Below are 8754 nucleotides of genomic sequence, written 5' to 3'. Positions count from 1 at the left end.
ACCATCTGGTCCAGGGCTTTTTTTGGTAGGGAGGTTTGACAGCTTTTATTTACTCGCGACTTACAGTTCTATTTAAACTGTTCACCTGGTCTTGATTGAATTTTGGTATATTGTACTTATCTAAAAAAGTGTCCATTTCATTTCATTTCCAGTTTGTGGCATACAGGCTTTTGTAGTAATCTAATGATTCTTTGATTCCTCTGTGTCTGCGGTTATGTCCCCCCTTTTCATTTCTGATCTTGTTAATTTGTGTGTTTTCTATCTGCCTTTGATTAGTTTGGATAGGGTTTTGTCAATCTTGTTGATTTTCTCCAGGAACCAGCTTTTTGTTTCATTAATTCTTTGGATTGTTTTCTGTGTTTCTATTTTGTTGATTTCAGCCCTCAGTTGATTATTTCCAGTCTTCTACTCCTCCTGGGTGAATCTGCTTCTTTTATTTCTAGAGCTTTCAGGTGTGCTGTTAAGTCTCTAATGTGTGCTTTCTCTGTTTTCTTTATGTGGGCCCTTAGTGCTATGAACTTTCTTCTTAGCACTGCTTTCATAGTGTCCCATAGGTTTGGGTATGATGTGTCTTTGTTTTCATTGAATTCATGGAAAATTTTAATTTCTTTCTTTATTTCTTCCTTGACCCAGAGGTGGTTCAGTAGTTGACTGTTCAGTTTCCATGAGTTTGTAGGCTTTCTGGGGTTAGAATTGTTTTTGAATTCTAGCTTTATTCCATGGTGATCTGATAGTACACAGGTGATTATACAATTTCTTTGTATCTATGGATGCTTGCATTGTTACCAATTATGTGATCAATTTTTGAGAAGGTTCTATGCAATGCTGAGAAGGTATATTCTTTTCTATTTGGGTGGAATGTTCTATAGATGTCTGTTAGTTCCATTTGGTTCATTACATCTGATAGTTCTCTTATTTCTCTGCTAAGTTTCTGTCTGGTTGACCTATCCATTGGTGAGAGTGGAGTGTTGATATCTCGTACTATTAGATTGTGTGGTTTGATGTATGCTCTGAGTTCTAGTAATGTTTCTTTTACATAAGTGGGCACTTTTATATTAGGGGTATAGATATTCAGGCTAGAGACTTCCTCCTGATGAATTGTTCCTGTTACAGTATAGAGTGTCCATCTCCATCTCGTCTGATTGATTTTAGTTTGAAATCAATTTTGTTAGATATTAGTATAGCCACACCCGCTTGTTTCTTTGGTCCATTTGATTGGAAAACCTTTCCCCAACCTTTACTCTGAGGTAGTGTCTGTCTTTAAGTTTGAGGTGTGTTTCTTGTAAACAGCAGAATGTTGGGTCCTGACTTTGTATCTATTCTCTTAACCTGTGCCTTTTTATAGGTGAATTGAGTCCATTGATATTAAGTGATATTAATGACCGGTGGTTGTTAACTCCCATTATTTTTTCTAGTGGTAGAATTTGTATGATTTCCTTCTTAGAGTTGTGCTGATGGAGGGTTGTTAGATGCTTGAGTTATTATGGGTGTTTTTTGGCTTCCTTGGTTTGTGATTTTCCTTCTAGTATTTTCTGTAAGGCTGGGTTTGTGGCAATGTATTGTTTAAATCTGTTTTTGTCCTGGAATATCTTGTTTTCTCCATCGATGGTGAATGCAAGCTTTGCTGGATATAGTAGTCTGGGCTTGCATCCATGTTCTCTGAGTCTTGCAGTACATCTATCCAAGACCTTCTGGCTTTCATTGCGAAGTCAGGTGTAATTTTGATAGGTTTCCCTTTATATGTTACTTTACCTTTTTCCCCTTGCAGCCTTAATATTGTTCTTAATACTTTATGTTTTGTGTTTTGATTATTATATGGTGAGGGGATGCTTTTTTTGATCCAGTATATTTGGTGTTCTGTATGCTTCTTGTACCTTCATAGGAATATCCTTCTTTAGGTTGGGGTCAAGGTTATGTTTGTACCTCTTTTTCACAGAAAGAAAATAAAGCTGGACCTGATGATGTCGTAGATGCAAACACCCCATAAAGGAATTCGAGAAACGAGTTGGAGAGGAATCCTTATCCAGTCTTCTCTGACCCCACGGAGAAAAATTCCTGATAGCAGGACCTGCTAAGCCACTCTACACATTCTGCCTCCAGAGATTCAGCTGAGATAATTGCCAAGATATGCTTCAAGTAGCTGAATCCAGCTCACCCCACCTAGGAATCCCACCTGCCCTGAAGCACTAATGCTGAGCTGCTTCCAGACCTGGGACACAGACACAGATGCCCTGCCGAGATGGCCTGACCGTGGTGACTACAATTTTCTGCAGTTTGAATTCTGTTTGCTTTGGAGCTAAGATGCAGACTAAACATCTGACTGTTTCAAAACTGATTTTAATTAAAATCTTAACCCCTCTTCACTTAAGAAGGGAAAAGATCTGGATTTTAACTGTTGCTCAGAGACTGGAACTGGTGGTGTTTTGATATAACAATGTCTGTCATTGTACTCTTACTGGAATTGACCTAATGATATTTGTAACTGCTTATAGATGTTGGGAAAAGTTTGACACACCCTGTAAAATGTTTGGGTTTAATGCATATGTTAAAAATTTTAGATTTTGCCACATAAAACCCAGAGATATGTGTGCCTGTCCATGATAGGCATGCACACCAGCAAAGGGGTGTGAGGAAAAAACACTGAAGGGAGAGGACCATGCATTCTGCTCTCTTACCCTTGCTACAGACCCAAAACCTGGAGCCCTGGAAAAAAAATTTTTGGCAAGCAGCACATGTAATCTTATGTTGGAGTAGGCACTTAGGAAGGAATATATACCATAGGCCAGACTAAAAGGTGAATACTGGGTTTGGAAGGTGCCCTTTCTTCTTGTCCAGAGATTGAGTCATTGGTGTCCAAATTATATCTTTTACTCAATCTATACGAGATAGCTTTTATTTTAGAAGCTCCTCGCAGTTTTTTCATTAATAATTCACAACAGAGGCCCAATGACAGGAATATTGTGAACCCTACCCTGAACAGCACATCATACAGAGGCCGTACAGGCCAGCCCAACATGGCATGATGTCAGGGGACGAGGATTGCCCTCCCCATAGCCTAAGACAGGGACCCTGCGGTCAAAGACCTGCTTACTTTGGTCTTGCTTAGATACCTTTTTGAGGAGCTCCAAGGATGGGCAGCTGGTGGTAGGACCTCCCCCCAACCTAAGACAGGCCCTGGGAACCCTAGGATGGGTAAGGGGAAAAGGACCTGGTCCCCACTTGGCCTAAGACAGGAGCCCTCATCGCAGGCCATCATTAAGGGCCAAAATCAAAAATAACTAATATACCCATAAGATACCTCTCTGTTCCCAGGAGAGGAAAGAGACTCCACCACTCGAAAGGAGGTTCCTCCTGTCCCAGTCCCTTCTCCTATGGGTCTGACAATGTGGTTAGATTCTGACCTGATGCCCTCCACTTATTAGCTGCCTGCCTTAATAAAAGGAAGGGGGATATGTCAGGGACCATTGTCCTAAAAAAAAAAAGATAGCAGGGGTCATTGCCCTAAGAATGTTTGCGGAGAACCCACTCCACATCCCAACTATCTTGAGAACTATCTGTTAATGGAACCCACCCCTTATTCCAACTATTTTGGAAAATATTAATAGAATCACATGTTTCGGCTTACACCAGGGGTGCTGACTGGTGACCTTCCGCTACCCCGGCAAAGTTCCTTCCTACCCCTACCTCCACCCCATTCAAGGCCTATATAAGCTGTAACCTTCACCTTAATAAAGGAGACCTTGACAAATAAAATCTTGCTTGGTCTCCTTTCTCTCTCCAGCCCATGTCTTTCAGGTAGCGCCCCTTCAGAGGACCCTGAATAGCTGACCCAACAAGTGGGGTTACACATAGTATCCAGCAGACATTTCCATGAAGCAAGAAATTTCAAAGACAGTTCAGTCACTATCTGCTGTGTCCTGCAGAATGTCTCATGGACTCTTTCATGAATAAGGAACGCTGAAAGACCATCTCACTTTTAGGCAAATTCAGCAGTCCCTCTTTCTGTAGGTTCTTTGTGTCCAGTTTATTCCAACAGTCCAGGCAAGAGCTGTTTCTTGCCCAAATGGCTATCAAACTCCATAAGGAGCCATCTTCCTCTTGAAGTAGATTGGTGCTGCAGGAGCAGACTTGTCTCATTGTCATGAAAAACCCTAAGTTATTAAAACATTTTAAATGCCATATTCTGCAGTCTTTGAAAGATATGAAGAATGCCTATCTAACTGAAATATATCTTTATATATCTAGAAAATCTAACTAACATGACTACAAAGCTTTACTATTATCGATGATTATGCATTAAACAACCTATATTGTCTAATTATACATTCCATATTTAAAATAAACTTATAACAAATCACAATACCTTAATCAATATCAGAAAGAATATTATACATTAACAAATGACCTTAAATTTAACTCACTAAAGGCAAAATTCATATCAATGCAAATTATTCATATCTATATCATATCTCCCTTCTAAATGTAAAAGAACATTTTTAACAATATTTGGCAATATGGGCACAGTTATTCTGTCTGAACTGCTTCCTGCTGTATAGGGGCACTCTATTTAGGTCTTTCATGGTGTAAAACTGTGTGCAGATCATCTCAGTCAGCAGTTGAGTGAAGTAATTTTTTAAAGGTGTCACAGCATCTTTCAGGAGGGTGTGGTCTATCATACCATATTGGGATAGAAGCAATCCACAGGGTCTTATCCTCTGTAAAAACACAAGAAGAGAACTTTTCCAAAGCATCATGTCCTTAGATCGAATTCTGAAGTCAAGGTATTTTCAAATATCTATCTTGGATTAGTTTAGTAGCATTTATAAACAAATATCTTTAGCATCTGTTGCTCCTTCCTCAGCATTCGAACAATTCAAAGAGAGCATAATAATATACAGTATCAAGATTCTCTGTGTATTTCCATCTTATGCAGCTTTAATTTAACCTCTATTTCATTTTATTTTTACTTTTATTTTTGACACAGGTTCTCTGTAAATCTTTGTCCTGGAATAACTCTGTTGACCAGGCAGTTCTTGAACTCACAGATATCCGTCTGCCTCTGCCTCCCAGTGCTGGGATTAAAGGTGTGTGCTACAATACCTTGAACTCACAGAGGTCTGTCTCTGCCCTACCAGGCACTGTGATTAAAGGTGTGTACCACCACACCCATCTTCTCTCTTTCTTTTTCCTTTGTTTTTTTTTTTACTTTAAAAAACTTTAACCTTTAGCCTGCATATATTTTTAAACACACTGTAAAACATTTAGATGTTTTCTTTGAATTTGAATCATTCTTTTACTGTATATCTCTCTTTTTGAGACCACATGAGTCTTTAATTTACCAAACAATATCAGTAGGACTAAAGCCATGACTTTGGCAGCTGGATCAAGCCCATTCTTTAGCTTTCCAGCCTCATGGCCCGGGTACCGGCTATAGCCATTTTTATTGCCACAATTCTATGGCATTTCAAGGTACTTGCCAGCAAGCAAGCTGCATCATTCTGCTCACAGACCACACTCAGTCAGACTGCCTGCCTGAAGAGTCAGAGTTTGCCCTGGCAGGTAGACCCCAGAAAGCCGGCATTTTAAAACAGCACAATGTTTTTCCTGAGACAGCTTGAAACCGAAAAGCAGGCGGTTGGCTTTTCATCAACACTATGTAAGTGTTTCATGGCAGGACCTCTTAAAAGAGCTACAGGGTTTTGCAGCTAAAGCTGAGTCAGGAAGTCTCTCTTAGATTGCCTCTAGTAAGCAGAGCAGACCTGAGAAATTGCTGCCGCCAAGAAGCCATGCTTTACTCTATTCTTTCCAAGTTTTTCTCAAGCTTTCTGTGGATTCAATTATCATATTGGGCGCCATTCTGTAGTGATGAGATGAGCAAGCCTACTTTTCATCCCACCTACCTCCTCCGCATAGCTAGCTTAGCCCTGGAAATAACACACAAACTGTATTCATTAAACCCTGCTTGGCGCATTAGTTCTAGCTTCTTATTGGCTAACTCTCAACTCTTGACTAACCCATATCTAATAATCTGTATGTCACCACGAGATCGTGGCTTACTGGGAAAGATTCAGCATGTCTGACTGGTTGGCTGGCCTCCATGGCATCTGTCTTGGGTCAGAGAATCATGGCTACCTGCCTCAATTCCCTTCCTCCCAGCATTCTGTTCTGTCTACTCCACTCACCTATGTTCTGACCTATCAGGCCAAGCAGGTTCTTTATTAATTAACCAATGAAACAAAGATAGATAGAACACTCCTACATCACACCAGCAATGGATTGAGTGTCCCCCTTAATCCACATCCTTCTTTCAGCAAAGGCTATCATTAGTGTTTTTGATTTTAGCCATTTCTGACAGGTTTAAGATGGTATCTCAAGTTGTTTTGATTTGCATTTCCCTGATTGCTAATGGAGCTATTTTAGGGTTGGCAAGAGACTTGCCTCTAGAGGGGTTTCTCAGGTATCCATGGAGATGTCCCCAGCTAGTTACTTGGGCAGCTGAGAAGAGGGAGTCTGAAATGGCCCTTTCCTATAGCCATACTGATGAATATCTTGCATATCACCATAGATGCTTCATCTGGAAAATGGATGGAGATAGACACAGAGACCCACATTGGAGCACTGGACTGTGCTCCCAAGGCCCAAATGAGGATCTGAAGGAAGAAGAACATGAGCAAAGAAGTCAGGACTGCGAGGGGGTGTGCCCACCCACTGAGACAATGGGGCTGATCTAATGGGAGCTCACCAAGGCCAGCTCGACTGGGACTGAAAAAGCATGGGATCAAACCAGACTCTCTGAACGTGGCAGACAATGGGGGCTGACTGAGAAGTCAAGGACAATGGCACTGGGTTTTACTCCTACTGCATGTACTGGCTTTAGGGAGCCTAGTCTGTTTAGATGTGCACCTTCCTGGACCTGATGGAGGGGGGGAGGACCTTGGACTTCCCACAGGGCAGGGAACCCTGACTGCTCTTTGGACTGGAGAGGGTGAGGAGGGGAGTGGGGGGAGGGGGAGGGAAATGGGAGGTGAGGAGGAGGGGAAAATTATTAATAATAAAAGGAGGACCAGTGGAACTGAATTGAAGACCCAGATATTAATCCACACACCTACAAACACCTGATTTTTGACAAAGAAGCAAAATTATGAAATGGAAAAAGGGAAACCATCTTCAACATTTGGTGCTACTCATAACTAGATATCAACATGTAGTAGAAGAATGAAAGTTAGGTCCATATCTATCACCATGCACAAAACTCACGTCCAAAGGGATCAAAGATGTAAATATAAAGCCAACCACACTGAACTTCGTAGAAAGAGAATATGGATGTTTCACTTGAATGTATTGGCACAAGAGACCACTTCTTAAATATAATCCCAATAGCAACAGACCTTGAGAGAAACAATTAATAAATGGGACCTCCTGAAACTGAGACACTTCTGTAAAGCAAAGGAAATGCTCAAGAAGAAACAGCAGCCTACAGAATAGGAAAAAAATCTTCACCAACCCCACTGGGACAGAAGGCTTGATCTCCAAATATTGCATCATAAGAATTGGCTCATCAAAAGAATGAATAAATCCAAAAATAATAGGGTACGAACCTAAACAGAGACCTCTCAACAGAGGATCTAAAATGGCTGAAAGATACTAAGGAAATGCCTCAACGTTCTTGGCCATCAGAGAAATGCAAATCAAAACAACTCTGAGATTCTATCTTACACTGTAAGTATGGCCAAGAACAAAACACTAATGAAAAACTTATGCTGGAAAACATGTGGGGTAAAAGGAACATTCAACCATTGCTTGTGGAATTGCAAACTGGTACAGCCAATTTGGACTTCAGAATGGTGAGTTCTAAGAAAATTAGAAAACAACTTATGTAGAAGGAGCTGCAGCCAGACCTGCTTTTTGTCCCACCTGGCTCCCACATTGCTAGCTTTACACCCGAAATAACAACACACAATTTGTATTCATTTAAACACTGCTTGGCCCATTAGCTCTAGCCTCTTACTGGCTAATTCTTACATCTTGATTAACCCATTTCTAATAATGTGTGTAGCACCACTAGGTGGTGGCTTACAGGGAAAGATTCTGACCTGGCGGTTGGCTTCATGGCGTCTGTCTCAGAGAGGAGAGGCATGGTGTCTACCTAAGCCTGACACTGCTTTCTTTCTCCCAGAATTCTGTTCTGTTTACTCCACCTACCTAATTTTTTGTCCTATCAAAAAGGGCCAAGGCAGTTTCTTTACTAATTAATCAATGAAACAACAGATAGACAGATGACTCTCCTCCACCATTTCCCCTTTTTCTGTTTAAACAAAAAAGAAAGGCTTTAACTTTAACATAGTAAAATTACATATAGCAAAACAGTTATTAAGCAAGAATTACAGTTACAATATTTATATCTATTTTATCTTTTATCATATCTAAGGAAAACCATAACTATCTATCTATTCTTCAACTCTATCAAAGACTCCAGAAGGATATAATATTACCTAAGTAAACAAGAAATAAGCAACTTCCAAACTCTAGAAATGACAGAGACATCTCGCTGTCTGGACAATCACCCAAAGTTCTTTTGTACTGTTGGGGCATCCATCTTCAGCCTTCAGGCCCACAGTATCCAGCAGACTTTTCCATGAAGCAGGAAATTTCAAAGACAGTTCAGTCACTTTCTGCTGTGTCCTGCAGAATGTCTTGCAGACTCTTTTATGAGTCAGGAACCCTGAAAGACCATCTCACCTTTAGGCAAGTTCA

The sequence above is a fragment of the Arvicola amphibius genome, chromosome X (assembly GCF_903992535.2).
Source record: "Arvicola amphibius chromosome X, mArvAmp1.2, whole genome shotgun sequence".
Taxonomy (NCBI): domain Eukaryota; kingdom Metazoa; phylum Chordata; class Mammalia; order Rodentia; family Cricetidae; genus Arvicola; species Arvicola amphibius.
Note: the sequence above shows the minus strand (reverse complement) of the source record.